This window comes from Hordeum vulgare, chromosome 7H (assembly GCF_904849725.1).
Source record: "Hordeum vulgare subsp. vulgare chromosome 7H, MorexV3_pseudomolecules_assembly, whole genome shotgun sequence".
Classification (NCBI taxonomy): Eukaryota; Viridiplantae; Streptophyta; class Magnoliopsida; order Poales; family Poaceae; genus Hordeum; species Hordeum vulgare.
The window spans coordinates 64,284,938-64,299,109 of NC_058524.1; the positions used below are offsets into that span (position 1 = coordinate 64,284,938).

Below are 14,172 nucleotides of genomic sequence, written 5' to 3' on the forward strand. Positions count from 1 at the left end.
TGCTCTGCTCTGCTTTGCTAATCATCTGCGTAGCTCGCGACTGACAAGACGATGATACATCCAAGTGCATTTCCCTGTTTTGTTTCAGGAACTGAATCTCATATGCTTGTGATCTCTTGAGAAAGCTTGCCGTGCTACTTGTTACAATAAGCCACATTTCGTTCTCAGATGCTATGTGTTGTTGTAATCTTGTTCTAAATAATAAGGATCCTTTCAGACTTCAGTCATTCGTTGTTGGATTATGTTCTTATAGCTGCTGCTGCATATGTTTTCTTAATCTTGGCATGCGAGCTTAAGCAGTTTCTTGTGATGCATCTTTATTATCTCTGTTAAGAATTGAGTTAAGCTTCAGTAATGTATTCTGTACTGAACTTCTGAATTCTTCTGATAGCCAATCTGCTACTGTTTTCCAATAAGTATGATCTGAACTGAGTTAAGTTTCTTGCTGTGATCTGAATTGAGCTATTCTGTTACTTGTTGCTAGCAGATTCGTGATGGAACCGTCCGGTTCAGGAGCAGCAGAACCGGGCGAGGACGGCCGCGACCAAGAACCGGCCCATGAGCGCTCCTACGCCCCCTCCAATGGAGCCGGACCCGCGGTGGCGGAGAAGAGGGAGGCGCCCAACTCGTCTGGACTAGAGTGCGTTCCTGAGCGTTTCTTGGTTTCCTCTTGCGCAGCTCAACTCGTTGCGCGCGGGAGAGGCGATGCATAGGAAGGAACGGGTATGATCTTACTGCTCGCTCGCTCTCTTGTGATTTGTTGCCAAATCTTTTTGGTGTGATAGCATGCTTTGCACTTGATAGGAGGCGTTTCTTGATTTTTCTATTTGGGGTGATAGCATGCTTTGCACTTTTGCTGCGAGTGAAAAATGTGGGGATCATGTCTTGGCAGTGCTTGCTGTCATATTTTGGCAAGAAGAAATCTTGATGCCAAAATGTATCAGTTTCCATTGTAGCTGAATGTCGTTACAGTAGTTTCCAATCTGGATGGCACTTGGCACTCACTACTAGCTCACATTTGGCTTAACTTAAAGCAATAGGTTGTCCTCTCATTTGAGGTTAGTACAGTAGCAGAGATACTTCTAATCTACTTGTTAGACATTGCAATGGGATCTGCAGTAGTTCTATTTGTTTATGATTATTCTACTTTGTTCAACACATGATTTACACATTGAAAAAACTGGTTATTCCTGTAGCATTTGAACTCAGATTTCCATACACTACTGTTTGTGCATTTGAGGAACTTGGCTCCAGAGTGTGTCATCACCGAGGTACTGTTAGATAGAGCATATGTTAGTGGTCTTTCACTTGCGTGTCAGATAGTGTACAAATTAATTGCTGTTTTGAGTTGGCGGTCACACCAGCACTTTGTTATCATACTAAATCGCATGGGTTTTATTGTATCATATCGGTAGTCGCAAACGAGGACTAGTTGTTCAGACTTAGGGGGGTATGTTCTTCTGATTTGTGATGCTGATGGGACTTCTGCCCGTAGCATTTGTCGGTTTAGTTGGACTGAATTAGTGATACATAGCATTGGCAACATATATTACTAAAAAATAATTATTATAAATACATGTGGAAAAATGTGCGTACAAGACTAGCTAATTGTGTCTGCTTACTGTCTGGACGCATACTTTGGTACGACGTACGTGTACTGCAGAGTACCTTAACCAGTGAGAGTACCTTACTATATCATGTCCAATAATAATTACTATAGTATTTGATGCTGCCTTCTTTTTTGAGTTATTCAAGTATGGGTCATTCAACTACATTTTTGCCTACATACCGGTATATCTTACTTTAGATTAATCATTTCAGCTTCACACAATTAATTAAGGCCAAAAGGGGTCAATTTTAGGACTCTTCATAATTCAGCTATCATTTTTTTGTATTGTTATTGTTCAGTCCATCTTTATAGGTTACATCAGGGGTAGTTGGTCTAATTGGCTAGACTCAAACTTCTCTCATCTGAGTTCAGAAACATTTGTCGCTTCAAGGTTTCCGCCATGGATTGCGTGTTTTTGTGCCTTGTTTCTATTCTTGATCTGTATCTTGTAGCTCTTACAAATATGGTTGTTTCTTATACAGGACCTCCAGGCCTAAGAAAGTTGAAGTGCGAAGCCTTGAAGCCAATTGTGTGAAGCTCTACTTATCCAAGAATGCATATTATATATTGTAATAATAGACATATCTGCTTTGTAATAGATTGGAAAAATTGTAATATACTACCTTCGTGTTAATTTGATGAATTTCGCATGTCCTTTCTGCTCTATTTGAGATATTCATATTGTATGCGATTTGAGAATGTGTGAAATGAAAACCTGACCAGAACTTCTTGACATATGGGACAAATTATGAGAAGAACATGACAAGTGGGACCTACACACAAAACTAAAATTCAAAAGCCCAAAACTGAAACTGGACCAAATGTATTTGGGCACTAAAAGGCCAGGGCCCAAATTATAATGATACAAAAAAAATTGAAAAAAAATACTAAAGTGGTTGTAAATAGGGTAAGGCCCAAAAAGAAGCCCAATAAGAAAAAGCTCAAAAAAATAAAACCAGCCCATGTGATCAATTGAAATGGGTTGGGCTGATTTCAACTATGATGTAAAGGTTACGACGATCCAGGAATCGTCGTAGAAGTTACGACGATTTCGATCAAAACGTCGGTGTTGTTCATTTGTGATGCTCCGTTTTCGACGCTTGGTTTTTCATCGTGAGATCGTCGTAAACTAAAAACCGTGACGATGTAGCGACGAAAATATAGCGTCGTGTATTAGCATATTCCTTGTAGTGTCTCTAGTGCCGCACAATTCTCGCTAGTGCACAAACCCACCATATGCCTTCCTCAAAACAGCCACCATACCTACCTATTATGGCATTTTCATAGCCATTCCAAGATATATTGCCATGCAACTCCCACCGTTTCGTCTCATGACTTGTGACGTCACTCTCATATTGCCATTGCATGACCGTAAGATATCTAGCGAGATGTCTCAACGTCATACGCCATGCTAGATCGTTGCACGTCCCGGTACACTGCCAGAGGCATTTCCTATAGATTCATCATCATTTTGAGCTGTGAGTAAATAAAAGTGTGATGATCATCATTATTAGAGCATTGTCCCATGTGAGGAAATAAAAAAAGAGAGGCCAAAGAGCCCAAAAATAAAAATAAGAAAGAGAAAAGAGAAAAAAAAGAGGCCTAAGAGCCCAAATAAAATAAAGAGAGAAGGGACAATGCTACTATCTTTTTCCACACTTGTGCTCCATAATAGCACCATGTTCTTCATGATTGAGAGCTTCTTGCTTTGTCACTACCATATGCTAGTGGGAATTTTCATTATATAACTTGGCTTGTATATTACAATGATGGGCTTCCTCAAAATTGCCCTAGGTTTTCGTAAGCAAGCAAGTTGGATGCACACCCACTAGTTTTCCTTTTGAGCTTTCACATACTTATAGCTCTAGTGCATCTCTTGTATGGAAATCCCAACTCATTCACATTGATATCTATTAATGGGCATCTCCATAGCCTTTTGATACGCCGAGTCAATGTGACCATCTCCTCCTTTTTGTCTCACAACCACCACCACACTCTATTCCACTTATAATGCTATATCCATGGCTCACGCTCATGTATTGCGTGATAGTTATAAAAAGTTTGAGAAAGTAAGAGTGTGAAAACAATTACTTGGCCAATACCGGGGTTGTGCATGATTTACATTAGTTGTGTGAGGATGATGGAGCATAGCCAGACTATATGATTTTGTAGGGATAACTTTCCTTGGCCTTGTTATTTTGAAAGTTCATGATTACTTTGCTAGTTTGCTTGAAGTATTATTGTTTTCATGTCAATAGCAAACTATTGTTTTGAATCTTACGGATCTGAACATTCATGTCACGTGAAAGAAGTTGCAAAGGGCAACTATGCTAGGTAGCATTCCACATCAAAAATTCATACTTTATCACTTCCCTACTCGAGGACGAGCAGGAGTTAAGCTTGGGGATGCTTGATACGTCTCCAATATCTATAATTTTTGATGGTTTCATGCTATTATCTTGTCAGACTTTGGATGTTTTGCATGCCTTTTATATATTTTTTGGGACTAACTTATTAACTCAGTGCCAAGTGCAAGTTCCTGTTTTTCTATGTTTTTTACCCCTTTCAGAGGAGATTATGAAACGGAGTCCAAATGGAATAAAATCCCCGAAAAGAATTTTTTCGTAATGGAAGAAGATCAGGAGACTTGAGAGCCAAGGCAGGGGGGCCCAGGGGCCCCACAAGCCCTCACCATGCGACCAGGGGGGAGGCCGCGGCCCACAGGCTTGTGGGCCCCATGGACGCCTTCTGCCCTAGGGGTTGCGCCTATATATTCCCTAAAAATCCCAAAAAATCAGGAGATCATCGAAAGTACTTTTCCGCCACCGCAAGCTTCTGTCTCCGCAAGATCCCATCTGGGGCACGTTCTGGTGCCCTGCCGGAGGGGAGATTCAGACATGGAGGGCTTCTTCATCAACACCATGACCTCTCCGATGATGCGTTACTAGTTCACCATAGACCTACGGGTCCATAGCTAGTAACTAGATGGCTTCTTCTCTCTCTTGGATCTTCAATACCAAGTTCTCCATGATCTTCATGGAGATCTATCCGATGTAATCTTCTTTTGCGGTGTGTTTGTCGAGATCCGATGAATTGTGGATTTATGATCAGATTATCTATGAATCTTATTTGAGTTTCTTCTGATCTCTCTTATGCATGATTTCATATCCTTGTAATTCTCTTCGAGTTGTGTGTTTTGTTTGGCCAACTAGATCTATGATTCTTGCAATGGGAGAAGTGCTTGGTTTTGGGTTCATACCGTGCGGTGACTGATACGTCTGAAACGTATCTATACTTTTTGATGGTTTCACACTGTTATCTTGTCTTCTTTGTATGTTTTATGTATCTTTTTATATCTTTTTTGGGACTAACTTATTGATTCAGTGCCAAGTGCCAGTTCCTGTTTTTCCGTGTTTTTGACTCTTTTCAGATCTGATTTTGGAACGGAGTCCAAACGGAAGTAAAACCCCGAAATGATTTTTTCCCGAACAGAAGAAGTCCACAGGGCTTTTGGGCCAAGCCAGGTGGGCTCCAGGGAGCCCACAAGCCCCCACTCCGCCACCAGGGGGAGGCGGCGGTGGGTAGGCTTGTGGCCTCCCTGGCCGCCCCCTGACCTAGGTCTTGCGCCTATATATTCCCAAATATCCCGCAAAAAATCAGGGGAGCCTCGAAAATACTTTTCCGCCGCCGCAAGCTTCCGTTTCTGTGAGATCTAATCTGGAGACCCTTCCCGGCGCCCTGCCGGAGGGGACTTTGGAGTTGGACGGCTTCTTCATCATCATCGTCGCCCCTCCAATGACTCGTGACTAGTTCACTTCAGACCTACGGGTCCATAGTTAGTAGCTAGATGGCTTCTTCTCTCTCTTGGATCTTCAATATAAAGTTCTCCATGATCTTCATGGAGATCTATCCGATGTAATCTTCTTTGGTGGTGTGTTTGTCGAGATCCGATGAATTGTGGACTTGTGATCAGATTATCTATGATATATATTTGAGTCTTTGCTGATTTCTTATATGCATGATTTGATATCCTTGTAAGTCTCTCCGAGTCTTGGGTTTTGTTTGGCCAACTAGATCTATGATTCTTGCAATGGGAGAAGTGCTTGGTTTTGGGTTCTGCCATGTGGTGACCTTTCCCAGTGACAATAGGGGCAGCAAGGCACACATCAAGCAGTTGCCATCAAGGGTAAAAAGATGGGGGTTTTATCAGTGGTTGGAGATTATCCCTCTACATCATGTCATCTTGCTTAAGGCGTTACTCTCTTCTTATGGACTTAATACACTAGATGCATGCTGGATAGCGGTCGACGTGTGGAGTAATAGTAGTAGATGCAGCAAGTATCGGTCTACTTGTTTCGGATGTGATGCCTATAGAAATAATCATTGCATAGATATCGTCACGACTCTGCACAGTTCTATCAATTGCCTGACAGTAATTTGTTCACCCACCGTCTACTTGCTTTCATGAGAGAAGCCACTAGTAAATGCTACAGCCCCCAGGTCTATTCACATCCATCGTTTACAACTCCGCTTTTACTTTGCTTTTTTACTTTGTTGCTTTCAGTTCTCACTTGGCAAACAATCTATAAGGAATTGACAACCCCTTCATAGCGTTGGGTGCAAGCTTTTGTGTTTGTGGAGGATCTTGAGATACTCTTCCGCCGGATTGATACCTTGGTTCTCAAACTGAGGGAACTACTTACCGTCGTTGTGCTACATCACCCTTTCCGCTTCGAGGGAACACCAACGCAAGGCTCCAAGGCCACGGGGGAAATCCTTTGCATACTTGCCTAGGAAGTCCCTTAAGGCGTAGCCGTAGCTGAAGTATTCCTGGTGCCGTCGACAGAACTACTTCCTGGCACCGTTGCCGGGGATCTTTTTGAGGTAGCAGAAGTATTTCTGGCGCCGTTGCAAGGGATACACAACAGAACAATCAGTGACCTCACCCAGTGACAGAAGGGGTAGCAAGGCACGCATCGTGTTGTTGCCATCAAGGGTAAAAAGATGGGGGTTTCATCGTTGGTTTGAGATTATCCCTCTACATCATGTCATCTTGCTTAAGACGTTACTCTGTTTGTCATGAACTCAATACACTAGATGCATGCTGGATAGCGGTCGATTTGTGGAGTAATAGTAGTAGATGCAGAAAGTATCGGTCTAATTGTCTCGGACGTGATGCCTATATGTATGATCATTGCCTTAGGTATCGTCATGACTTTGCGCGGTTCTATCAATTGCTCGACAGTAATTTGTTCACCCGCCGTGATATTTGCTATTTTGAGAGAAGCCTCTAGTGCAAACTATGGCCCCCAGGCTCTACTCCACACCATATTTTCAGCCTTACACTTTTTACTTCGTTGCACTTTCCGCCTTCGGATCTCACTTTGCAAACAATCTTGAAGGGATTGACAACCCCTTTGAAGCGTTGGGTGCAAGCTTGTTTGTGTTTGCGTAGGTACTCTGGACTTGACGAGACCCTCCTTCTGGATCGATACCTTGGTTCTCAAACTGAGGGAAATACTTACTGCTCCTGTGCTGCATCACCCTTTCCTCTTCAAGGGAAAAACCAACGCCATGCCCAGCCTCCGTCAACGTGTCAATTGCTGGCGTTGTTGTCTGTTGCTGTAGCAAGGGACTGATCTGGAGAATCGTGACTGGGGTGAATATAAACATTCACCACGACCCCTGGATACCTCGCTCTGGCAGCCCCCAACCTTTGGGTCAGCTTTATTTGCATGGGGTCACTCGGTGAAAGGACGTGGATGTCACCTAGGGGGGTGAATAGGCGCTTTAAAATAATTACGGTTTAGGCTTGAACAAATGCGGAATAAAACTAACGTTTAATTTGTCAAGCACAAAACCTACAACAACTAGGCTCACCTATGTGCACCAACAACTTATGCTAATCAAGATAAACAACTAAGTGATAGCAAGATAAATGACAATAAACAATATGGCTATCACAAAGTAAAGTGCATAAGTAAAGGGTTCAGGTAAGAGATAACCGAGGCACGCGGAGACGATGATGTATCCCGAAGTTCACACCCTTGCGGATGCTAATCTCTGTTGGAGCGGTGTGGAGGCACAATGCTCCCCAAGATGCCACTAAGGCCACCGTAATCTCCTCACGCCCTCGCACAATGCAAGATGTTGTGATTCCACTAAGGGGCCCTTGAGGATGGTCACTGAACCCGTACAAATGGCAACCCTTGGGGGCGGTTACCGGTACCCGTACAAATTGCTCGGGGCAATCTCCACAACCCAATTGGAGACCCCGACGCTTGCCCGGAGCTTTACACCACAATTATTGGAGCTCCAAGACACCACCAAGCTTCTAGGATGCCAAAGCATCCACGAAGAACAATATCTAGGGTACTAAGTACCAAAGGGTAATAGGTTTCTCAACTTCTCACTTCCACGTATCACCGTGGAGAACTCAAATCGATGCAACTAATGCAATGGCAAGAACACACGAAATGCTCAAGTCCCTCACACTCAAATTCCTCCACAACAACAAAAGCTATGAAGAAATATGAGACACTACTGGAATTCAGAAATTTGCCATCTGCCATGCCTTTGCCGTCTGCTGACGCATGGCAAAGATCCTCTTTGCTGTCAGCTGGCACAAAGCAGACGGCAAAGAGGTTGCTGATAGCAAAGGTTTTATTTGTCGTTGGCCACCTCTTTGTCGTCTGCTGACGCATGGCAAAGGCCTCGGAGGCGGACGGCAAAGAGAACCCGGACGGCAAAGGGGCCCCCCCTAACGGCCGAAGCCCGCCCCACCCACCCACCCCTTTGCCGTCCGCCTCCCAGCTTCTGCAGACGGCAAAGGGGGCTCCCCCTAACGGCACCCAGCCCCCACCCCCGCTCCCCTAACGGCATGCTCCCCCTCGATCTCCTGCCGCATCTCGCGTGCGCCCCTGCCCACTACAGCGCCGCCGCCGCCACCCCCTTCACTGCTCCGGCCCACCGCCGCTGCCCTCCTCCCTGCGGCCCTCCTCCCTGTGGACCTCCTCGCCGCGGCCCTCCTCCCCGCCGCCGACGACAGGCTCTCCCTGTTGGGGAACGTCGCACGGGAAACAAAAAATTTCCTACGCGCACGAAGACCTATCATGGTGATGTCCATCTACGAGAGGGGATGAGTGATCTACGTACCCTTGTAGATCGTACAGCAGAAGCGTTAGAGAACGCGGTTGATGTAGTGGAACGTCCTCACATCCCTCGATCCGCCCCGCGAACAATCCCGCGATCAGTCCCACGATCTAGTACCGAACGGACGGCACTTCCGCGTTCAGCACACGTACAGCTCGACGATGATCTCGGCCTTCTTGATCCAGCAAGAGAGACGGAGAGGTAGAAGAGTTCTCCGGCAGCGTGACGGCGCTCCGGAGGTTGGTGATGATCTTGTCTCAGCAGGGCTCCGCCCGAGCTCTGCAGAAACACGATCTAGAGGAAAAACTATGGAGGTATGTGGTCGGGCAGCCGTGAGAAAGTCGTCTCAAATCTGCCCTAAAAGCCCCATATATATAGGAGGAGGGAGGGGGACCTTGCCTTGGGGTCCAAGGGACTCCCAAGGGGTCGGCCGAGCCAAGGGGGGGAGGACTCCCCCCCCAAACCGAGTTGGACTTGGTTTGGTGGGAGGAGTCCCCCTCCCTTCCCACTTCTTCCCTCTTTTTTTTCTTTTCCTTTGATTTTCTTATCTTGGCGCATAGGCCTCCTTGGGGCTGTCCCACCAGCCCACTAAGGGCTGGTGTGTCCCCCAAAAGCCTATGGGCTTCCCCGGAGTGGGTTGCCCCCCTCCGGTGAACTCCCGGAACCCATTCGTCATTCCCGGTACATTCCCGGTAACTCCGAAAACCTTCCGGTAATCAAATGAGGTCATCCTGTATATCAATCTTCGTTTCCGGACCATTCCGGAAACCCTCGTGACGTCCGTGATCTCATCCGGGACTCCGAACAACATTCGGTAACCAACCATATAACTCAAATACGCATAAAACAACGTCGAACCTTAAGTGTGCAGACCCTGCGGGTTCGAGAACTATGTAGACATGACCCGAGAGACTCCTCGATCAATATCCAATAGCGGGACCTGGATGCCCATATTGGATCCTACATATTCTACGAAGATCTTTATCGTTTGAACCTCAGTGCCAAGGATTCGTATAATCCCGTATGTCATTCCCTTTGTCCTTCGGTATGTTACTTGCCCGAGATTCGATCGTCAGTATCCGTATACCTATTTCAATCTCGTTTACCGGCAAGTCTCTTTACTCGTTCCGTAATACAAGATCCCGCAACTTACACTAAGTCACATTGCTTGCAAGGCTTGTGTGTGATGTTGTATTACCGAGTGGGCCCCGAGATACCTCTCCGTCACACGGAGTGACAAATCCCAGTCTTGATCCATACTAACTCAACTAACACCTTCGGAGATACCTGTAGAGCATCTTTATAGTCACCCAGTTACATTGCGACGTTTGATACACACAAAGTATTCCTCCGGTGTCAGTGAGTTATATGATCTCATGGTCATAGGAATAAATACTTGACACGCAGAAAAAGTAGCAACAAAATGACACGATCAACATGCTACGTCTATTAGTTTGGGTCTAGTCCATCACGTGATTCTCCTAATGACGTGATCCAGTTATCAAGCAACAACACCTTGTTCATAATCAGAAGACACTGACTATCATTGATCAACTGGCTAGCCAACTAGAGGCATGCTAGGGACGGTGTTTTGTCTATGTATCCACACATGTAAATGAGTCTTCATTCAATACAATTATAGCATGGATAATAAACTATTATCTTGATACAGGAATTATAATAATAACTATACATTTATTATTGCCTCTAGGGCATAATTCCAACAGTCTCCCACTTGCACTAGAGTCAATAATCTAGCCCTCACATCACCATGTGAATTACATTGTAATAAATCTAACACCCATACAGTTCTGGTGTCGATCATGTTTTGGCTGTGGAAGAGGTTTAGTCAGCGGGTCTGCTACATTCAGATCCGTGTGCACTTTGCATATATTTACGTCCTCCTCCTCGACGTAGTCGCGGATGAGGTTGAAGCGTCGTTTGATGTGTCTGGTCTTCTTGTGAAACCTTGGTTCCTTTGCTAAGGCAATGGCACCAGTGTTGTCACAGAACAAGGTTATTGGATCCAGTGCACTTGGCACTACTCCAAGATCCGTCATGAACTGCTTCATCCAGACACCCTCCTTAGCCGCCTCCGAGGCAGCCATGTACTCCGCTTCACATGTAGAATCTGCTACGACGCTTTGCTTGGAACTGCACCAGCTTACTGCACCCCCATTAAGAATAAATACGTATCCGGTTTGCGACTTAGAGTCGTCCGGATCTGTGTCAAAGCTTGCATCGACGTAACCTTTTACGGCGAGCTCTTCGTCACCTCCATACACGAGAAACATCTCCTTAGTCCTTTTCAGGTACTTCAGGATATTCTTGACTGCCGTCCAGTGATCCACTCCTGGATTACTCTGGAATCTACCTGCCATACTTATGGCCAGGCTAACATCCGGTCTAGTGCACAGCATTGCATACATGATAGAGCCTACGGCTGAAGCATAGGGGACGGAGCGCATGTGCTCTCTATCTTCATCAGTTGCTGGGCACTGAGTCTTACTCAATCTCGTACCTTGTAACACCGGCAAGAACCCTTTCTTGGACTGTTCCATTTTGAACCTCTTCAAAACTTTATCAAGGTATGTGCTTTGTGCAAGTCCTATCAGGCGTTTTGATCTATCCCTATAGATCTTAATGCCTAGAATGTAAGCAGCTTCTCCTAGGTCCTTCATAGAGAAACTTTTATTCAAGTAACCTTTCATGCTCTCCAAAAGCTCTACGTTGTTTCCAATCAGTAATATGTCATCCACATATAGTATTAGAAATGCCACAGAGCTCCCACTCACTTTCTTGTAAATACAAGATTCTCCAACCACTTGTATAAACCCAAATGCTTTGATCACCTCATCAAAGCGCTTGTTCCAACTCCGAGATGCTTGCACCAGTCCATAAATGGATCGCTGGAGCTTGCACACCTTGTCAGGATTTTTAGGATCGACAAAACCTTCGGGTTGCATCATATACAACTCTTCCTTAAGGAAACCATTAAGGAATGCCGTTTTGACATCCATCTGCCAGATTTCATAATCGAAAAATGCAGCTATTGCTAACATGATTCTGACAGACTTAAGCATCGCTACGGGTGAGAATGTCTCATCGTAGTCAACTCCTGGAACTTGTGAAAAACCCTTTGCCACAAGTCGAGCTTTATAAACGGTCACATTACCGTCGGCGTCCGTCTTCTTCTTAAAGATCCATTTGTTCTGAATAGCCTTGCGGTCTTCAGGTAGTATCTCCAAAGTCCACACTTTGTTCTCATACATGGATCCTATCTCGGATTTCATGGCTTCTAGCCATTTGTTGGAATCTGGTCCCACCATTGCTTCTTCATAATTTGCAGGTTCATTGTAGTCTAACAACATGATTGACAAGACGGGATTACCGTACCACTCTGGAGCAGCGCGTGATCTCGTCGACCTGCGTGGTTCAACAGAAACTTGAACTGGAGTTTCATGATCATCATCATTAACTTCCTCCTCAACCGGCGTCGCAACGACAGAGGTTCCCCCTTGCCCTGCGCCACCATCCAGAGGGATGAGAGGTTCGACAACCTCGTCAAGTTCTATCTTCTTCCCACTCAATTCTCTCGAGAGAAACTCCTTCTCGAGAAAAGTTCCGTTTTTAGCAACAAACACTTTGCCCTCAGATTTGAGATAGAAGGTGTACCCAACTGTCTCCTTTGGGTAACCTATGAAGACGCACTTTTCCGCTTTGGGTTCCAGCTTTTCAGGCTGAAGCTTTTTGACATAAGCATCACATCCCCAAACTTTAAGAAACGACAACTTTGGTCTTTTGCCATACCACAGTTCGTATGGTGTCGTCTCAACGGATTTTGATGGTGCCCTATTTAAAGTGAATGCAGCTGTTTCTAATGCATAACCCCAAAATGATAACGGCAAATCAGTAAGAGACATCATAGATCGCACCATCTCTAACAAAGTACGATTACGACGTTCGGACACACCATTACGCTGTGGTGTTCCAGGCGGTGTTAACTGCGAAACAATTCCACATTGTCTTAAGTGAGTACCAAACTCGAAACTCAGATATTCACCCCCACGATCAGACCGTAGGAACTTGATCTTTTTGTCACGATGATTTTCTACTTCACTCTGAAATTGCTTGAACTTTTCAAATGTTTCAGACTTGTGCTTCATCAAGTAGACATAACCATATCTACTTAAATCGTCAGTGAAGGTGAGAAAATAACGATATCCGCCGCGTGCCTCCACGCTCATTGGACCACACACATCGGTATGTATGATTTCCAACAAGTCACTTGCACGCTCCATTGTTCCGGAGAACGGAGTTTTAGTCATCTTGCCCATGAGGCATGGTTCGCACGTGTCAAGTGAATCAAAGTCAAGTGACTCCAAAAGTCCATCAGTATGGAGTTTCTTCATGCGCTTTACACCAATATGACCCAAGCGGCAGTGCCACAAAAACATGGCGCTATCATTGTTTACTCTAACTCTTTTCGTCTCAATGTTATGTATATGCGTATCGCTATCGAGATTCAATATGAACAATCCTCTCACATTCGGTGCATGACCATAAAAGATGTTACTCATAGAAATAGAACAACCATTATTCTCAGACTTAAAAGAGTAACCGTCTCGCAATAAACAAGATCCAGATATAATGTTCATGCTCAACGCAGGCACTAAATAACAATGATTTAAGTTCATCACTAATCCCGATGGTAGTTGAAGTGACACGGTGCCGACGGCGATTGCATCAACCTTGGAACCGTTTCCTACGCGCATCGTCACTTCGTCTTTCGCCAGCCTTCGTCTATTCCGCAGTTCCTGCTTCGAGTTGCAAATGTGAGCAACAGAACCGGTATCGAATACCCAGGCACTACTACGAGAGCCGGTTAAGTACACATCAATAACATGTATATCAAATATACCTGATTTTTCTTTGCCCGCCTTCTTATCTGCCAGATACTTGGGGCAATTGCGCTTCCAGTGACCCATACCCTTGCAATAGAAGCACTCTGTTTCAGGCTTAGGTCCAGCCTTGGGTTTCTTCGGCGGATTGGCAACAGGCTTGCCGCTCTTCTTCGAATTGCCCTTCTTGCCTTTGCCGTTTCTCTTGAAACTAGTGGTCTTGCTCACCATCAACACTTGATGCTCTTTACGGAGTTCAGACTCTGCGACTTTCAGCATCGCAAACAACTCGCCGGGAGACTTGTTCATCCCTTGCATGTTGTAGTTCAACACAAAGCCTTTATAGCTTGGCGGCAGTGATTGGAGGATTCTGTCAGTGATAGCTTCTTGCGGGAGTTCAATCCCCAGTTCAGCTAGACGGTTTGAGTACCCCAGACATTTTGAGCACATGTTCACTAACAGACGAGTTATCCTCCATCTTGCAAGCATAGAATTTATCGGAGGTCTCAT

General features: G+C 45.1%; 1 long non-coding RNA gene across 1 annotated transcript; it reads left to right on the top strand.

Moving 5' to 3' along the window:
• The first annotated feature begins 662 nt into the window (after positions 1 to 662).
• LOC123410102 lies at positions 663 to 2,252 on the top strand. Its single transcript, XR_006612969.1, has 3 exons — positions 663 to 723; positions 1,241 to 1,271; positions 2,092 to 2,252. It is a non-coding gene; the product is annotated as an uncharacterized LOC123410102 (long non-coding RNA).
• The last annotated feature ends 11,920 nt before the right edge of the window (positions 2,253 to 14,172 follow it).